The 21,010-nt window shown below is 41.7% G+C and overlaps 1 long non-coding RNA gene across 1 annotated transcript in view; it reads left to right on the top strand.

The window, feature by feature from the left end:
- Positions 1 to 17,742, top strand: part of LOC140520541 (uncharacterized) — a 33,863-nt gene extending 16,121 nt beyond the window's left edge. Inside the window, exon 2 of the long non-coding RNA XR_011972568.1 lies at positions 16,685 to 17,742. This is a non-coding gene — a long non-coding RNA (uncharacterized lncRNA). The remainder of the gene's footprint in view (positions 1 to 16,684) is intronic.
- The last annotated feature ends 3,268 nt before the right edge of the window (positions 17,743 to 21,010 follow it).

The raw sequence follows: 21,010 nt of genomic DNA on the forward strand, positions 1-21,010 counted from the left end.
TCCAGGTTTTGTGTGTAAAGAGTAGTGCTGAAAGCATCTCAGAGAGTTACTCTCTCAGACTAGAAGAAACTGACCTTGGTTCAGAGATGGGTTTCACACAAACAGCTATTCTTAGTAATTTGGCAGAAACCAGCACCTGAGGAACCTGGGTCTCTCCAACCATTCACAAATAGATATAGGCTAAAGCATTTCCTTATGAGGGATCCTAGTTCTTCTATGAATACAAAGACAAAATCTGGATCCAAATGTTCATATTCTAAGGAAGCTATGCCAGCTCACACAACTGGAACATAGGAGATTCAATGCTATGGGCAAAGAGGTCGTATGGTCTTTCAAATGTTCAAAGTGAGGTACAGAACAGTTATGAAACCATAACCTACCTAGTCAACTCAGGGATAAGTGGCCAGAAGACATCACGGTGCCTGCCTGTATAGGAAGGGAAATGTCAGATGGTGAAGAACTCACCATCTGCACTGGGGGCTATCTGGGACAGAGCCATGAGTAGACAACAGCAAGGTGGTTCAGAGGACAGACATTGACTGACCAAATTATACAGGAATTCTGCACCAGCGGAGGAACTGAGACCTGCCTATTCTGAATCTGGCAAAGAGTGAAAGAAGAGCTTGGTACCAGGAAAATTCAGAAATAGCAACGGTAATCACAGTAGAAATTGAAATATTAGTGACCCATCAGAGGGATACAGAGATACGGAAAACAAGATTGGAATTGACATCACCTCTGGCCTTAGATTCCTGCACCAGCTTCCTAATTGTTCGCCCAGTTTCCAGTCCTACATGCAGCCAATGATGTCATTTTCCTTGTGTGCTAATCTGACAATGTGAGTCAATTAATTTGACTCAGTTAATTTGGTGGCTTCCTATTTCCTCTAGAATCATATATACACTTCTCTGTTTAACCTTGAAAGGCCTTCATAACTTGGCTCCAACCTCTCTTTCTAATCTCACAGTATATATTACTTCCCTTGCTGCATTCTTTGATCCAACCAAACTGGCCTTCTTTCTCTCTGGTCTTCAAACAAAACACTCCCATCTCTGTGCCTTTGCACTGGCTGGGCCTCCATACCTGGAATGCCCTCTCTCTTCAACTCTTCTGTGAAGCAGAGTTCCTACAAAATGCAATTCAGGTACTGCCTTCTGCGTTCAGCCTTTCTTTTTCCCCTCAACTGCTAAGACTTTCTCATATACTACTTTATATTTCACTATTCCACATTTATTTGCATTTATTCTCTTTATATACAGCCTCTATACAGCCTGTTGTCTTCTCCATTAGAACATCAACTTCTTGTACATAGGGATTGTTTCATTTATCTTATTTGTATCCCCAAGGCCTGGCACACAGTCACTGCTTAAAGTTGATTACATTGGCAGCCACTCCTTCCCCACACCTTCTTGTCTGTTGACAGTGAATGTGGTCCAGAGAACTGCTTCATTATCTCCAGCCTACATGTTTCCTCCACCCTGAAGAGTTTGGCAATGGCCTTGCATATAGGAGAGTCTTTCACAGAGCACACCATCAGTGGCAGTGTTTACCATCTGTCAAGTCAATTCCACAAATTCTTAAGCCCTACTTAGATGCAAGGCACTGCATTAGGTACTGGGGATACAATGACAAAATCAAAACATTGCTCCCCTTCAAGAAACTTACATTCTGCTAGGGGAGCACAACATATACACAGTTAAAGAGATATAAAATACATGTCCACAGTATGTAAAAAGTAATTTTGGTAGGAATTGAAAATGAAGCAGAGAGTATTTGCACGTTCTGTACTATCTGACTTCAGTAGTGCCAGTCTCCAGCAACATTTCCACAGTAGGGACTTTAGAAATAATTTATTGAATAGAAGCAGTACTTCATTCTAGAGACAGTAAAAAATCATTGACATTTATTGTGTAGGGGAGTGACACAGAAAGATCTTCACTTAAGGAAAATCACCTTAGCTTCAGGATGTCAGATAGATCAAAGTGGAGAGAGAATTGAGGTAGGGAAACCAATTAGGAGGCTTTGCAAGAACCTAGGTGAGAGGTGTCCAGGGCCTGCACTAACTGAAGAGGGGACACTAACATTCACACTGATGCTCCCTCGATCTCCCTAACTTCCCAATGCCTTCACTTTCTTAAATCAAAAAGAAAGTTCATCCAAAATCTTAATTTCTCCATTTACCTACAAGCGTTCCACTTCCCTAATGAAAACTGACATTCCTCTGTCTGACCATGATAGCCAATATTTACATGGTGATTTAAGGTTTGCAAAACATATACAAACATTATCTCATTTTATCATCACAACCCTGGGAGGTAGGGGCTATTATTATTGCCATTATACAGATGAGGAAACTGAGGCAGACAGGTTGGGTGAGTTGTCCAGGGTCACACATACATCCTTGTTGTCTTCCCCATTAGAATGGAAACTCCTTGCATGGAGGGATTGTTTCATTTATCTTATTTGTATCCCCACACAACCATTAAGAGTCTAAGGCTGGATTTAAACTCAGGTCTTCCTGAACCCAGACCCAGCATTCTGTCCACATTAGTAAAGAGTAACTGTTTTTCTTGTGGCCAACAAACCTGAGGGTCTTTCCCTCCCAGTTTGATTATTTTTTATTATTATTAAAGGAGCCAATACTTGACTCACTTCTTAAAAAGGCCTATTCACTGAATGGGTCTACCTCATTCAAAATGAGAAGCTGAAAAGGCCTTAGTCTAAAAGGGTTAGGGTCTGCCATTGCATTCTGGGCCATCTCCAGTCATCCTGATGAATATCTGGCCACTGGACCCATATGGCTCCAGAGAAGAAAGGGAGGCTGGTGACCTTGCAAATCAAAGTCAACTGCAAGTCATGTCATCCTTTCCCTGATGTCATGGTCCTCTTCAAGAACACAACCACCATCTCATTCCATCTCTCCCTATACTTTATCCCCTCAAACCTATTCTTTACCTTCATTAAGATCTCCAAAGTCCTCCATCCCTTAGTTTTTCTTCAAGTCATTTCCTCTATTCTGATTTTACCTCCTTCCTTCTCCAGTCTTGCTTGACCCAATAGTTAGCCTACACTGATGTCCCACTTATTCTTTCACAGCTTATCTCTTGCCAAAGATTACTCCCACCATCCACCTCCTCCACTCTTACTCATAAGCTGCTGAATTGAGCTGAAGGAAATCTTATAACCCTGCTGATTGGATATATTATAAATTCATATTACCCAGCTTCAACTGGGCGGTCAAGGCAGCAAGCCAGTCCTTTTATTCTTGTCTAATTGATTTCCTATCGCAGTCCCCAGAAGAGCTTTTCCAAACGTTGTCTTCTATCATCAAGCATTCTTGAGCCTCACCTCCTACTTTACTGAGAAAATTGAGGACATTCCACATGAACTTCTTTTTTCCCTCCTCTTCATCTCATGTTCAAAACATGTTCACATCATTTCATACTCTTTCCTTCTTTCCCTCACTTTCTAAAAATGAGTTGGCCCTTCTCCTTGACAAGGTCGACCCATCTACATGTGCCCATGGTTTTATCCCTTTCCATATTTTCCACCAGATTACCCCTCAGATGTCCTCCTCCTCACCTTCAGCTAGGAAATAGAGATACATGGACAAAAATGAAATCATCCCTGCCATCAAGGAGGGCCTATCAGAAGACCCAAACTATACATACATAAACTAGTATGTTCTGGTCTGCTCTCCAAGAACCAGGCTGGTTATGTAAACCCTCTCAGTCCTGGTATACCCTGAGGGATTTGGCTTTCTCTATTCTCTAATGCCATCAGCATTAACTCACACTAGTTGTGCTCCTCCTAACCACTAAATGTCAATCAACTTTTATAAAAAGTCATTTACTTCTAAAATATAGCAATAGGAATAGCATAAGTTCCTCTTCCTTCCCCCTCAACAGCACAGGGACACATTCTTTCTTAATCCATTTTGGTCCCCGGGGAGAGTGCCTCCATTCTTAATTCATTTCCTACATAGCATTGTTCCCATCACATTCACATCCAGGTGTGGCACAACTACTGGATGAGTCCTTGTCTGATCTGAGGATCCTGCTGGTCAAGGTCCCAAAGATCACCCCCTGATCCTTGAGGCTTCAGAGCACAGCTGACTTTGAAACCCAGATGTTAAGATGCCAGATGCTAAGGCAGACGGGAATGCTGGCCTGTATTCCCAGGGCCATATGGAGGCCTTGGTGGGGAAGGCTCAAGGCTTCTCTGCTTTCAACCTTGTCTCTCTCACTGGATCCTGACAGTGAAGGAGTCCCAAATATCCATTAAGAATGTAGCTGAAGAGTATGAATGAATCTAGACTGAGACTGATTCAGGCCTAATTAAGATACTCCCAGTTCTGGCTGCCCAGCTAATGACAAAAGGCTTTTACTAAGCCATGGGGTCATCAGACCAGAAGCAATTCAATAATGTCTACATTAGATATTCATGCTCAGGTCTCTCCATCGTGCTCCAACATTACACATTATCAGGCTCCTCAGCCTCCCTAAGTGGGGAATTTGCATGAGCCATGCATGCTAATATACCCTGAGCATGTACCAGTCCACGTTATGTTGCAGCTGTTCAGTCATTGCAGTCATGTCTGACTCTTCATGACCCCACTTAAAGTTTTCTTGGCAAAGATACTGCCGTGGTTTGACATTTCTTTCTCCAGCTCATTTTACAGATGAGGAAAATGAGGCAAACAGGGTGAAGTGATTTGACTAGTTGGAGGCTGGATTTGAACTCAGGTCTTTCTGACTCCTGATGCACTATCCACAGTGCCACCTAGCTGCCCATCCCCATTACGTAAGTAAAATGAAAAGGGTAGATGAACCTGTGATTTAATGGTTCTACAGAACTCCCATAAGGACAAACTCCCTCTACCAGTGGATGTGGGTACCTATTCCTTATAGTCTTGGAGAGTCACTGACATTACTTAGAGATTAAGAAACTTGTCCAGGTTTATAGTCAGGTCTTTCTGATACTTAGGCCATCTTTCCATCCACTAAACCATGCTACCTTCCATAAAAAATAGATACAAAATCAGGGGTAAAGGAAGAGAATAAGCATTTCTATAGGGCCTACTATATTCCAGGCACTGTGCTAAGCATTTTCTACAAATATTTTCTCATTTGAAACTCGAAACAACCCTGGGGTGTAGGTGCCATTATTATCCCCATTTTACAGTTGAGGAAAATGAGGCAGACAGAGGTTAACTGACTTGACCAAGGTCACATGGCTACATAAGTATTTGAAGCAATATTTGAACATGTCTTCCTGTCTCCAGATCCAGTGCTCTATCTAGGCATTATCTAGCTGCCTCTGTGTATAAATATAGGGTATAGAGATATATAAATAGATATAAGGTAATGGGAGAGGGCACTGGCAGCTGGAGAATAAGGAAAAGTTTCCTGCAGCAGGTAGTATACAACCTAAATTTTGAAGGAAACAAGGAATTCTGAGAGGCCAAGGTGTGGAGGGTTTGCATTCTGAGCATGGGAGACAGCCCACACAAAGGTAAAGATGGAGATGGAGTATTGTGTATCAGAAGACGATTTGGCTAGTCAATAATATGCGTGAAGGGGAGTAACAGATAATAAGGTTGGAAAGATAGATTGGGACCACATTGTGAAGGATCTTAAATGGCAAACAGGGGAGTTTATATTTGATCCGAGAAGAATTAAGCAACGGTTGGAGTTTATTGAGTAGGAGAGTGCTATGCTTTAGGAAAATCACTTTAGTGCCTGTGTGAAAGATTGATTGAAGAGAAGAGAGGGGGGGATACTGTATTGTTAATGTATTTTTGTTTAATTTAAAGATCTTTCCCACCCATTAATAAGCTCATGTGATCTGCTGAAATCACATGGAAGCCTAAGTCACATGTGGTGGGAAAAACTTGCTGAACAAGTAGAACAGGAAGGGTAGAGCAGGACTGGGAGGCAGTTGGTGAGAACAGTTAGGGTGGAGGAGAGAGGACACAGACAGGTACAGCTAGTACTGTGAGTGTTTGCTTGTGGGAAGGTCCCAGCAGTGGGCAGAAGCCTTGGGAATGGCATTGTCCCCTGCAGTGCTAATGTGTATTGACTTCTTGGTTACTATGATGGATTAACTGAAGAACAGAAGAGACATGCATGGCTTACTGAAGGGACAGCAAAATATTTGGGCCACAAAAGACATTGGAAAGTGCAGCCTATTACCCATGTACTAGGCAGTCTTTGGAAAGTACTAGGATAGGTGGAAGTAGTCAATATGCTGAACTTATGGCAGTACACCAAGCTATCAAAACAGAACAAGGAGGACAGTGCCATATATTCACTCATTCATGGGCAGCAGCTAATGGGTTAGCTACATAGATGCTCATGTAGAAAAATCAAAATTGGGAAATTCATGGCGAACAAGTCTGGGGCGAAGAATTATAGGAAGATATATGGGACATGTCTTTGGTTGTTAATCTGTCAGTTTTTCATGTAGATGCTCACATGGTCTCACCACACCAGAATGTGAGTACAATGCGCATGCTGATCAACTAGTAAAGGTTGCTATTCAACATACTGTCCCTACCTTGACATCAACTGATGATCTGATACTAGCAAAATGGATCCATCAAATAGCCAGCCATTTAGTTCACTGGTTTATGTAATTTGAATAATAGACCATCAGGATGAAGTACACCTCTAGCCAGAATAATGACACCAAATCTGCAAATTAGAAAACAACAAACACATAAGATCCTTATTAGACTATGAGACCAGATGTCCCAGTATCATATCCAGGGGCACCTACTTTGGCAGGATATGATTTACATTGTTTAGAGGACTTTTGGTTGGATAACAAAGAAAGAAGAAAAATCTGTATTGAAATATGTATGAGAATCCCTAAAAATCATTATGGATGGATATTACCTAAATCAGGATTAGCAGCATGAGGAATACTTGTGTTGGATGGAGTGATAGATTCTAATTATCAAGGAGAAATTATTGTGACATTCCAAAATTTAGGTGAAGAGCCCATACAGTTTTGTAAAAATGATAGAACAGTTCAAGTAATTATTATTCCTTGTGAAACAATATCCCTTTTGGAAACTGACCCTCCTTCTGAAATAACTAGCAGAGGAACTGAAGGATTGAATTCTACTGATAGAATAAAATTGGGAGCTAAAGTATGGGTAAAATGGAAGCCAGACAATGTTCCAAAGGCTGCAGAAATTATATAGCTCATGGGAAAGGTAATACCATAACTGTTGTTTATTCAGGAGAAGATGGTTACCAAATTGTACCCTTAATTCACATATTCTACTGTGAATGAGGCTATGATGGTAGGTTCCTGGACTCCAGAAACACGGCTGACCCTGCATGTATTCAGGTATACTAGTGATTTCTTCTTCCCTGCTTCTAGTTATTGTCTCCTTGTTTCTTTTTGACTTTTTATCTGTTAAACTTGTTTGCTAGATTTGTTTCCTGCAGGCTTAGTACCCTCCATCTGCAGATGCTAGATCACTTAAGCCACATATCACTCCCTGTCCACAACTGTGATGTGTTACCTCAGGACCTGGTGTCAACCAAGCTCTGGACTATAGCTGAAGAACTGACCTCTCAAATGGGGCCTCTTGGGGGCAGGGACAGATCTACATCCAATTTCAGCAGGAAGTAGCTATAGAAGAAGAAACCTTCCCCTTTGCTCTAAGACTTTAGGCCCCATTTGTTTGAGGGGGGAATGATGGGGTGCTTGTGCTCAAGCCTTGCCCTAAGATACTGTTTTATGTGATTATTTTGTGTGATTCCTGTTATACTGTTGTAAAGTTCTGTTGACACCAGTTGCCCCGTTGACCTATGTAATGCAAAAGAAAGATCTTGGGGATGAACGTATTTTTGCTAAATTTGAAGAGCTTTCCCACCCATTAATAGGCCCATGTGACCTGCTTAAATCTCATCTAAGCCTAAATCACATATGGTGGGAGAAGCTTGTTGAATGGGTAGAACAGGAAGGGTGGAGTAGAGCTGGGAGGAAGTTGGTGAGAGCAGTTAGGGCAGAGGACAGAGAGAACACAGGCAGACACAGCTTGTCTTATGAGCGTTTACTTTACTAGCGAGGGGGATAATGGCGGGGGGATGGGGAGCCCAAGAATGCTCAGGAATGATATTGTCCCCTGCAGTGCTAATGTGTACTGACTTCTTGGTTACTATGATGGATTTGACTTTATGGTGTTGGGATTTGGCTTTCTAGTGTCTGAATAAATGTCTTTCTTCTGCTTTCTATTTAGAGAATCTGCTATATTTTGTGACTTAGAACTACACCGGCATATTCATAGTCGCTGTCAGTGCTGTGACTATTGCCTTGGTGATACAGAGGCCAATTAGGGAGGCCACTGCTATAATCTAGGAGAGAGGCCTGAGCTAAGTAGGCAGCTATATGAACAGAGAGAAGGGGATGTATGTGAGCTATGTTATAGAGAGAAAAGAACCTCTCACCATGCTGAATATACCACACAAGAAATACTTATTCAACTGGATTGAATTGACCAGTCTCTTATTCTCTATTGTTAAAGGTCAAGGCTTACTCGGTAAATCCCCAGGATGCCAGGTAGAGTTTCCAGGGCTTGGCTGGCTCCTGCTGCTCTTTCTTGGAAAAGGAAACAAAGTTTAGGTTGCTCCCTAAGCAAATACAGGTTATCGTATGGATTGCATCATGCAGTTCAGAGCCAGAAAGACCTGTGGAGCCCAACTGGCATAATCACTTAATTTTATAAATGAAAAAACCAAGGACCCCTCTGGTTTAAATAATTTGCCCAAAGTCACATAGATATTAAACAGCAGAGCTAATATTCAAATGCTCATCCCCTGTCTCAAAACTCAGTGACTCTTCCTGTTACATAGTTCAGTGGTGGACTGGAGCCTGCTGGTTAAATTTTCATTCTGAACATTTATACCCCTGAAATCATCAAACACTACAAATCAGGGCTTGATTTATTGTTTTATTGAATTCTAGGCTTAAGAAAGTGGAGAAAATATTAACATTGTAGATTAAGCTTTAACATATGTATATTCTCCCCCCATAGCCTATTATTAAATATTTGGTACCCCACCCCTAATTATACCATCCCATCTCCTTGTAACCCTAATCTCTTACTCCAACCTGGCTCTCTTACCAGATGGATGGACAAGTGCCTCCCTCAAATATTATCTTGATATCTTGGGGCAGCTAGGTGGTGCAGCAGATAGAGGACCAGTACAGGAGTCAAGGGAACCTGAGTTCAAATCTCACCTCAGATACTTGACACTCACTAGCTGTGTGGCCTTGGGCAAGTCACCTAACCCCAATTGTGTCATCCTGGGTCATCTCCAGTGATCCTGATGAATATCTGGTCACTGGATTCAGATGGCTCTGGAGGAGAAGTGAGGCTGGTGAGCTGCACAGCCTTCCCTCACTCAAAATAAAGTCAAGTGCAAGTCTTGTCATTATTTCTCTCTGATGGCATGGTCTTCTTTGGCAATGAAGGACAAACACACATCTTGATATTCTGGTTGTAAAATGTCATTTTAAAAAAACTGCTTGAAAAAGAAGACATAGACCTCAGGAGTCACAAAACTCCATTATTTTCTCTTCCTCTTTCCTATATTTTAGGCTTCTATGTTTATGAGGTAGGTAGTTTGTGTAGTGGGGAAGCCAGATGGCTCACTGAGTCTGAGCCTGGAGTCCTGAGTTCAAATCCAGCCTTAGACACTTATTAGCAACATGACCCTGGGCAAGACACTTAACTTCTGTTTGCCTTAATCCAATGGAGAAGGAAAGGGCAAACTACTCCAGTATCTCTGCCAAGAAAACCTCATGAACAGTATGGTCAGGGGGTTCATGAAGAGTTAGACATGACTGAATGACTAAATAACAAGTAAGTGTTATAGTGAATAGAGTCCTAAACTTCAAATCAGGAAGACCTGAGTTCAAATCCTACCTCATTCACTAGCTGTGTGACCCTAGCCTCTCTGGGCCTCAGTGTCATCACCTGCAAAATGAAGATAATGATAACCCTTACCTCTTAGAACTGTTATAAGAATCCAATTCCTAAAGAGCTGTATAAATTCTCATTATAACAATGACAATCCCATAATGTATTTATTGATCACCTATTATGTCTATAGTCATATCACTCTTCTGCCCAAAATCTTTTAGTATTTCCCTTCACCTACTGAGAAATTCACTCTGTTGCCATTGAACTTATCCATTCCTTTCTCAGTACTGTATACTCAAGTAGAATGACAATATTCCCTATGCCCCAAATAGGTTCTTCACTTCCCTCTATCTATGCCTGGAATATCTTCCTCTCTTTTCTACAAGTCGAATGCCCACCCATTCTTTAAAGTCTAATTGGGTGAAGGGGATCCTTGCAGGTCTTCATCTGAAAGCTGGATGACCACTTGTCAGGGGATTCCTGTTTCAAGTACAGGTTGAACAAGACAGCCTCTGACATCTCTCTCAACTCCAAGATAGAAGTTTATGTCACTTTGAAAGGCTGCCTCCTGTTGTTCAGTGGTTTCAGTCTTATCCAACTCTTTGTGACTCTATTTGGAGTTTTCTTGACAGAGATACTGGAGTGGTTTGCCATTTCCTTCTCCAGCTCATTTTACAGATGAGGAAACTGAGGAAAACAGGATTGTGACACAATCAGTGGGTATGTGTCCAGAATCTTGCTAGCTTGAGCCTGGTTCTTTACACTCTACTCTAAGCAGCCTTATAAAGTAGTTTGCAAATGCTAAGGCACTAAATGGTTAAGAAGTTAAGACTTCCTCCTACAGGCAAACAGGAGACCCTGAGGATTTATGAAATGGATCCCAAGAGATTTGCCAAGTGATTCCCTGGTGGGCTCAGAGAGAACACAGCTTGCAAAGACTCTTCAGTGACTCCTGCAGGGGTAACTTAGACACTTGGAGATTCTGTAGAGCCCGCAGTCACCAAGGCACTATATCAAGGTCTAATTCCTAATGCTGCCAGTCCAGGCTAGCCAGGACTCATTGCCAATACCCTGGCTATGCATGCGGCTGATTAGGAATTTTATTCTGCAGACAAAGCACACCGAAGTAATTAGCCACCATTATTTATTGCCTCTTTCCTGCTGTCACTACCCTGTTATATAGAGAGCACCATCCATCTCCTGGTCCAGATGCCTCAGGGTGGACCGGGGAAGGAACCACATTCAGAACATGTGCCCCAGGTCCTGAAGCGAGCTACAGCAAACCACAGCATTGTGGTTTGCCAGAAACTTCAGCTCCACATGTTTCCTGAATGACAGGTCTAGAAGTTGGGGGTGAGAATGGAATGGGAGAAATGGAGAAATGGAGGAACTAGAGATCTTTCAGGAAGTTTGGGAAAGCATTAGGATATCAATCAACAAGCATTTATTCAGGACCCTACTATGTGCCAGGCACGGTGCTAGGTTGATAGGAATGCGAACAGACAAATTCAAAATAGATCTGCTCTCAAAGAGCACATATGGGGGATGAGGGAGGTTGGGGAGAGACAGAAAGAGAGAGAAAGGAAAGGGGGAGAGAGGAGAGAAGAAAGGAGGGAAGAAAAAGGGAGGGAGAGAAAGATGGGAAGGGGAAGAGAGGGGGAGGGAAGGAGGAAGAGAGAAAAAGTAAGAGAGAGGAAAAGAGAAAACGTAAATGAACATATGTGAGATACATAGAAACTAAATATAAGGCTCTTTGGAGAGGTCTGGAGCTTCAAGTGTAAGGTACCTGAGGTGAAGGAAACAAGGGATTCTAAAAAGAGCTTGAGGTTGGGAGTGAGGGGGCTGAGAGGAAAGATAATGAGTTCAGCAGATTTGGTGCCATACCACTCAAACTGCAAAGGGAATACTTTACAAAGCAAAACAAAAGAGTAAAAGAATTCATTTGAATTTTTAAAAAGGTTTAGGATATACAATAAAAGAGTCACAGCAACACGTATATGGGGTTCAGCGGACAGCATGCTGGACCTGGAGTCAGGAAGACCTGAATTCAAATCCAACCTCAGACAGTAGCTAGGATGACCCTGGTCGAGACACATAATCTCTCTGAACTCCAGTTTCCTCATCTATAAAATGGGGATAATAATAGAATCTACCTCTCAGGGTTGTTATGAGGTTAAAAGGAGAAAATATGTGTAAAGTACTTTGCAAAACTTAAGACATTATATAAATGTTAGCTAGTATTATTATTCATTTTTATTATTTCCAGATTCAAGCTGGAGAGATAGGGTGGGAAGTGGGATGCATACAGCATACATAAGGAGCTTCAACTCTGACCCCTACTAGTTGTACCACCATGGACCTCTCTGAGCCTCACTTTCCTCATCTGTAAAATAGGAGTGATAGTGTTCAAACTACCTGTGTTGCTGTGAGAAAAAAAAAATACTTTGTAAACCTTAAAGCCATAGGAAAAAGAAAAGTAAACATTTCACCATCACCATTAACACTGCTAAGGAGTCTAGAAGTAGCGAGACAAGATAGCAGCTCACCTGGACAAGAAGTGAGAACTTCCTTAGCCAGGAGAACTTCACCCAGGGCTTCCTAACTTTTTTCCTACTATGATGTCCTTACTCATTTCCAGATGTGCACAGACCACTCCCCACACCCACACCCACCCCCGCCCCTTACCTCATCTGCATCTGGAAATTGGTGGCTCAACGGGGTTAGGTAGAAAAAAGCAGTTGACCCCAACCCTTGTGGAGGCCTACGTGACCTTGAGCAAGTCATTAAATCCACAATGAGCAAGACACTTAAACCCTGATCTATTAGTTAAATGGGGACCATAACTCTACTCCTGCCTCTCAAGGAAGGGTGCTCACTCAGATGATTTCCAGGGGTTCTTCCCAGATCTAAGATTTGATGAGATTTCTCTACTCTGATAAAGGAGAAAAACAGACACACAGACCCCAGCCCACCCCAGGACAAATAACTTAGTTGCCCTAGAATGAGACCAGTGCAGAGTGGCTCATACTAAGATTAGGAGTCATAGCCAAACTGGTACAAGAAGACAAGCCCTAAACTGGATTCTGAAGACAGAGATATGAATTGCCGGGGAAGGAAAAGGCTGGAAGGAGAGAATCTCAGATTAGTTTTCTCATTGTCTTATGAACGCACTAGGTCCAGCCTAACCCATTGCCCCCTTTACCTGTTAATGTGCTCATCTGACCCCTAAGCCTAAACTTGAGTCCAACTCAAGCCCCACTTCCTCCAAGAAGTCTTCAAGGCCTATTCCAGCCTTCGTTGATCTATCAGCTGCCTCTCTGAGCTCCAAAAGGCATTTGCAGTGTACCACACTATTAAGCACTTAATCATTTCCAGACTCATGTTGTTGCCTGGGCAAGGGAAGCTCAGGGTCTCTCAATAAATTTAGCCAGCCTCCAGTGACCCACCAGGCACCGCACAGGGCTGAGCAAGTGGAGAAGCAGAATCACAGAATCTCTGAATATCAGAGTGGAAGGTAGCTGAGAGTTAGTTCATCTAGGCCAGCCCTCTGGAAACCTAGGAGGGCTATAGAAGTGTGAGTGATCACTGTTGTTTTTTATTATTATCCATATCTCTGAGACTTCTTCCCAAGTGCCCAAATCAGGTACTAGGCTAGTGACCCCTGGACTGCACTGGGAGAAGATCAAGAACCAAACACAAACTATAAGTTTCAAGTCAATAAGGAACCCTAAAAGTAGTGGTATGCTAGTAAATGTTTAACAACCAGCTCTGGGGGAGGAGAGAAGGAGGGGAGAGGGATATGGGTACCCATAACACACTTAAAGTTTAGTCTGTATTATTAAAATTTTCTCTATCATTTTCTTAATTTTCCCTCCATTAGTGCTCTTATTCAAGATGCTTAGCAAATACAAGTAAGATATGTTCTATTATTATAATTAATATATTATCTTCTCAGAGAAGATTATGATATACATATGTGACCATTCAAAGGACTACATCTGGATATTGTTTGATACTTCTACCTAGTTTTCCAGTAAGAATGCTAGTTCATAGCATGGTGTCAGGAAAAATAAACTAGTTTTCTGCTGTACTGATGCAGTTTTCTAATTAAAGAATTATAACATTTTAAAGGTCTATAATCCTCAAGCAAGACCCAGTAAACAGAATAACTAGAATGTCAGTTAGAATATACAAAAAAAATTTTATCAATGATGCCTAAAAACAATATTACAATATGCTAATGAGAGATACTGAGCATCTACATGGTCTGGATACCATATGTTTTACTTGGACCATTCTATCTGCCTGCTGTAGAGGGCCCAAGGCGTTGGTCTATAAGGTAGGCTTTCTTTCCCATTGTGTGATCTGTCCAGTCTCTCTAGGAGGAACATGAGACATCCTTCTATGGCAAGGGTGAGGAACCTACAACCTTGAGGCCACATGTGGCCTTCTAGGTCCTCAGGTACAGCCTTTTGCCTGGGTCCAGATTTTACCGAAGGACATTTGTTCTGTGAAGTTTGGATTCAGGCAAAGGGCAGTACCTGAGGATCTAGAGGGCCACCTGTAGCCCTGAGGCACGGAGATTTTATGTATCCTGATTGGTGTCACAATTCAAAATCAAAATAAATAATGACTCGTATGTATAGAGTGCTTTTTCATCTGAAAGATTAAAGATTCATTAAGAATTTGACCTAATGATTCACACAGGAAAAACCAAATGAATGAAGATCACCTATTGTCCTGACGTGCTTTAGTTTTGGGATCATTGGTAATTACTTAATCTCTCTGAGCCTATCTCCAAGCCCAAAACTTCCAAGGATGGCTGAACCAGATTAAAATGTAATTGAGAAATGTTTAACAAAATAAATTAAAATACAATATGACATAGGTAATATTAATTTGTGGTTTTCTAAGTCAATGTATAGCCCATTTAAGTTTGACACCACTGATCCAGATCGTAGAGCTAGTCCATCTTCACATGTGCTTTCCTGGCAAATGGACAATGAGTCATATCCAGAATGAAACAAAGGAGAAGGAACTTGCCTTTGGAAAATTACAAAGTTATTTTAATGACTCCAAAGCTCTCCACAAAACAAAGACCCATCATTTTAATACCAATATTTTTCCTGTGTTACATGGCTATGAGTCATGGAATACTACGGCCTCTGAAGAATGGACAGTGGAAAAGCACACAGTGGCCATGGTCAGACTGTCATACAGCATGGCTGAGTACAATAAGCGTTAAACTGAAATATGCACCCCAGGGACCATGCATGAAATAGGACTATAATGGCCATCCCACATAGTGTCCCAATGGATATGTACAGTCTTAGGATATCTCTTTAGTCATCCGTATTCAGGAAAGAAAAGAGGAAAAGGCGGCTTGGGACACCCAGGCTCAAATCTCCACATGAAAGCAGTTATTGTAGACCCAGAGTGAAGGAAAGGATGACCCCTTCCTTGAGTCTTTCCCAGAAGAGATTAAAATAGTCTAGATAGACTATGCATCCAGGAGGAGAAGAAAGAGGCTGAGGTCGGGTCTTTGTCTAGTCATTTTTCAGTTGTGTCTGAGTTCTCATGACCCCATTTGGGTTTTCTCAGCAAAGTTACTGGAGAGGTTTGTCGTCCCCTTTCCAGTTCATTTTACAGATGAAGAACTGAGGCAATCATGGTTAAGTGACTTGCCCAGGGTCACACAGCTAGTAAGAGCTGTTGGAGAGCAAGTTGGAACTCAGGAAGACGAGTCTTCCTGCCTCCAGGTCTAGCACTCTATTCACTGTGCCACCTAGCTGAGTGGGGCACTTTCCTTTAAAGACAACTGAGCCATAGGCTCTTTTAGCTCAGAGGCTAATAATGGGATTCCCTGGTCATCTCGAAGTACAAGGCCTTCAGCACTGAGTCACGTGTTTCTTTTGGGTCCCTAGAAGTAGTCGGAGAATCTCCAATTCAAGGTTCCTGGAATGCCCCCCAAAGGCCCATTCCATACACATTATCTGAAGTGGGACCTGCCTGTACAGTCTGCAGAGGAAGGGAGACAAGGAAAACTTGGCTGATCTGAGTGTCCTCCTTAAAGCGGAGGTTCTGAGAGGCTCCAATAAGTCACCAATAAGAGGGAGAAGGTGCAGGGGCAGAGGGTACTTCTAAGGTAAAGGTAAGGAGGTCTCTATGGCATGGAAGAATAAGTCCAGAGAACCAGGAGTGCAGCTTGAAAAGGATCTTAAAGATCATCAAATAAACACTTATCAAGCACATGACCCTTGGGCCCACATGTGGCCCACAACACCCCTGAATACAGCCCTAACCAGAGTGAAATGTATTGATTTTTTAAAAGAAATATATAAACTTGTGGTTTTCAAAGTCAATACATAACCCAAAGGGAACCTCATATATGATTTAGTGGTCTCTTTTTCTATTTGAGTCTGTCACCATTGATCTAATATGCCCTACTCATTTTACTAAGGAAGAAACTAAGGCCCCAAAAGTATAAATTATTTAATTCAATATTTGTTCAACAAACATTAATCAATCACCTACTATTCCCAAGCACTGTGCTATTTGCCACAGATACAAAGACCAATGATTTGCTCATAATCGCACAGCTACCAAGGAGAGACAAGAGGACATATTTGCCCTTTGACCTCAGCAGCCCAGAAACCAACACCTCAAACATCCCTAGCTTCCCTAAGTAATCTTTTAGACACCAGTTCTCATAATGACCCAGGATATTTTCTAAACCCTTAGGAAAGTCATTTCCAATCAGCTGTTCTCCTTAGATTGGACTCCACCATCATGAAGCATCCATCCTAGGAAAAACTCACCATCAAGAAAAGCATCATCACAGAGATTGTACCTCGTCAGTACCTTCAATTGCCTCTACCCTTCTGATTGGAAGTTTGGAGGACATAGCAAAAAAGAACTAACAATGGGGGAATCCGGAAGCAGCACCTTGAAGTTAAACGCTCTAAAAGATGGAGATGGAGGAGGGAGAACATTCCAGTCATGGGGTATAACCTCTGTACAAAGACGAAGAGATGGGAGAGGGCATGTTGACTTTGGAGAACAACTAAAGGAGCATTTTGGCTAGCACACAGAATGAACAAGTGGAAATAACACTGAATAAGTCTGGAAAGGGAAGTGGGAGTTAAATTATGAAAGACCTTAAATACCAGACTGAGGAGTCTGTGTTTTATCTTGGGAACCACAGGGAGTCACTGAGAATTTTAGAGGAGGAGAGCAAAATAATCAGATGGTGTCTTGGTAATATTAATTTGGCAGCTGTGTAGAAGATGAGTTTGAAAGGGAAACGAGTGAAAACATGGAGACCAATTGGGAAATTCTTGCAATAGACCAGGTGAGAGATGATTAGCCTAAACTAGAATGGTAGTTGTCTGAATGAATGGAAAGAAGGGGCCAGATGTGAGAAGTGTGGTGGAGATAGAATCAACAACACTTGGCAACTGATTGGATATGATGGGGTGGGAGTGGTGGGGGATGACGCAGAGCAGTTCAGTCAAGGATGACTCTGAGGTTAGGAACCTGGGTAATTGAACTGATTATGATGTCCTGTACTAAACTAGGGCAGTTTGGAAGAGGCATGAGTTTGGGGAAAACAGACCTCTCTGGAGGAATGAGTTGTGTTAGTTCAATACTTGGAATGTATCAAATAATTTTTCCATCAATTAGTCTCAAAACTACCTTTCAAGGGACTGGTCTCTTTGGTTCTAATTTTGTAGAATCTGGTGAATGAATCTGTCTTTGCTGTGTTCATACCCTTTGCGATTTTAAATCCCTTGATCCCACTCCCTTCTGACTTTCATCTTTCTCGACTGGAGCAGCCTCACATTTTCTCTGTCCTGTGTGGGCAGTCGGGCAATCAGGGGGGAGTTGGGCAGTTTTGGGATGTGGAGTTTGGTTCTGTGTGGGTGCTCTTTGCCCAGATCTTGAACATTTGCAGACAGCTTTGCTTAGTTAGACATTTCAAACAAAGGGCTTATTTTGAATACCTGGTCCTCCAGCCGCCACACTTTCTCTCTCCAGTCGCACAGAAGGGGATTTATAGGAACACAGCCTGACTTGAAAAGCCTCTTTAGAAAATAATGACAACACCTTCAGGAATTTCAAAAATAGAGTTCTGTTCTGGGCCTGCATCACCAACCAGGAACAGGCTAATAGGTTCCCTCCGCCTCTTGCCATGACCAGGGGAATAGGGGTGGCAAATGGATGTTGAAAAGGTCACTAATGTAAATTTGTGGCAGATCAATACTTGGGGAAACATTAATGATTCACTCATCACAGATTATTTAGCTTTTCATAAAATCTTAACATCATAGACCCAGACCAAGAAAGAATCTCAGAGTTCAGTCTGAGTATAGTAGTCCAACTCCCCCATTTTACAAATAAGTACACTGAGATCCAGGGAGGTTCTGTCAAATTAGGTCAAATTATTAAGCATTTATTAAATACCTACTCTGTGCTAGGCACTGTTCTAAGGGCTATGGATACAAAAAAAAAAAAAAAAAGACACTTCTGGATCCCAAGGAACTCACAATCTAATAGGAGAGACAACATGCAGATACCCATGGACAAACAAGATTTATACAAGATAAATCAGAGATAATCAATAGGGGGAAGGGACTAGCTTTGAAGGGGACTTACAAAGGCCTCTTGCAGAAAGCAGCATTTTAGCTGGGCTTTGGGGAAAGCAAGGAAAGCCAGCAGACAGAGAAAAAGAGGAAGAGAATTCCACGCATGGGAGGTAGCCAGGGAAAAATGCAAGCACCTGTCTTCAGTCACTAATCATCAGAGGTGGGATTTGAACCCAGATCTTCTGATTGCAGAGCCAGCATCATTTCTACTATAACATGCTGCCTCTCTTTGAGGAATGTAACCCACCACACCCTCCCAGAGCCCAATTCCCTGGGGCCCAAAGTTTCCTTGACCTGCTTCCTTAAAAGTCTAGGCAGACCTGGGACAAGTTTTTGAAATCAGTAATCAATAAACATTTATTAAACACCTACTATGTGCCAGGCACTGTTACTTTATAAATTGGGTTACAGATAAAAGCAAAAAATAGTCCCTGCTTTCAAGGAATTCACAGTCTAATAAAAGTGACCCAGAAGTGGTGTTTAAAGATGGCCTGGCCTTCTTTTCCCACTTTGTTTGTCCAATGCCTTCTTTCTCACTCTAACCACCCCCATCCAAACCAGCTTGAACTCCCTTTAACCACTCAGACTCCTGAGCCCTTTCCTCTTTAGGAAGAACATTATTGGTGCCCACATGGAGAAGCTAGAAGAGGTGGTAGCCTGGCTTTCAGCCTTGTTCTCTAAACTGGGCAGGTGCTCACATTCCATACCCATTGGAAAGAGATTATTGGTTTGGGGAATGTTCCCTGGATGTTCCCCAGGGTCTAAAGAAGTATTATGCAAACAAAGTACTTTGTTCTCAGCAGCTACAAATAAGCCAGTCAAGAGAAGGAATGGTGGCTCCTGTGATGTTTTAGCTATAAATCATTTAAGTTCTCAGAGCCTCTGTTTCTTCATTTGCTAAATGAGGATAATAACATCTGCTCTGCCTACCTCACAAGTTCTTTTGAGGTTGAAATTTGATAATGCATGTAAAATGCCTTGTAAGCTATAAAGCTTTCCATGTTCACATGTTAGGTACTGTTATTACTAACAGCTCTCTTGCCTTGCTTTCTAGCTGTTTCATATAGGTCTTATCTCTCTAGCTAGTTCCTTGAGAGTAAGAATCCTGTCTCTTGTCTCCTTCATATCACCAATAATGCCTAAAACTGGGCATATGGGAGATAATAAATCTATCTTGAGCTGACAAGATATGAACCTAATTCAATATATGTCATCAGACATAACTGTCCAGGGGTCCCTTTTAACCACATGAGGCTGCTCTGGAGGTTGCTGGCATAAGCCATCTGAATGGTGTCCAATATCATCACACCTCTAGCAAACATGGAAAATCAGGAGAAAATCCTGTGCACCGCCTCCCCTCCAGGAAGTCTTGACAATCAGCATGGGCTTACTCAAAATGGACTTTGGACTGTTTGCCCAACTTGGGCTAACACCTCCTCTTTCTGAGAAATGATACTGAAGCCGTGGCAAAGGTCAGGGTTAAAGCTAGATACCAGGGCCAAATGTTGAAAGGTCTTGGGATTCTGTATAGCCTAGAGAAGGAGAAAGCTTGTCAGAGTAGTAGAGGATAACAGTAAGAGACATTCCTATAGAAGCATTTAAAGTTCACAAAGTCCTTTATCATTATCACATTTGATATGATATCACAACTCTATGAATGAGGGTGGCCTCTTTATAAAGGAAAATAATGTTTACAGTCACACAACTAAGAAATACTTGAGGCAATATTAAATTTTGAATCTTAGTTACATAAAAAATTGATCCAAATTACTAATAATAGAAGAAATGTGAATAAAAGCAACTTTGATTTCTACCTCACCCTCATCAGACTGGCAAGGTTGACTCAGAAAAGGAAAATGACAGATGCTGGAGAGACTGTGAGAAAACAGGCATGTGAATAAACTGTTGATGGAGTTTGAATTGATTCCGACATTCTAGAAAGCAATTTGGAACTATGCCCCCAAAGTTACTCAACTGTGCATATCTTTTGATCCAGCAATACCATATATCTGCTGGTCATATACCTCAAAGATATCAAAGAAAGAGGGAAAGAATTTATATATGCAAATACATACTTATATGTGTGTATATCTATCTATCTATATATATACTCATACATAGATACAAATATGGCAGATCTTCTGATAGTGGCAAAAAAAAAAAAACAAAACTGGAAACACAAGGGATACCCATCCATTGGGGAATGGCTTAACAAAGTATGGAATATTGATGGAATGGAATACTACTGTTGTATAAGAAATGATAAAGGAGAAACTTGGGAAGTCTTATATGAACTGATGCAGAATGAAGTGAACAGAACCAGAGAATAATTTAACCAAAAACAACATAGTAAAAAACAAAACAAAACCATGAACGACTTAAGAATTCTGATCAATACAAGAACCAGTCATGATTTCAGAGG

This window comes from Notamacropus eugenii, chromosome 1, assembly GCF_028372415.1.
Source record: "Notamacropus eugenii isolate mMacEug1 chromosome 1, mMacEug1.pri_v2, whole genome shotgun sequence".
NCBI lineage: Eukaryota > Metazoa > Chordata > Mammalia > Diprotodontia > Macropodidae > Notamacropus > Notamacropus eugenii.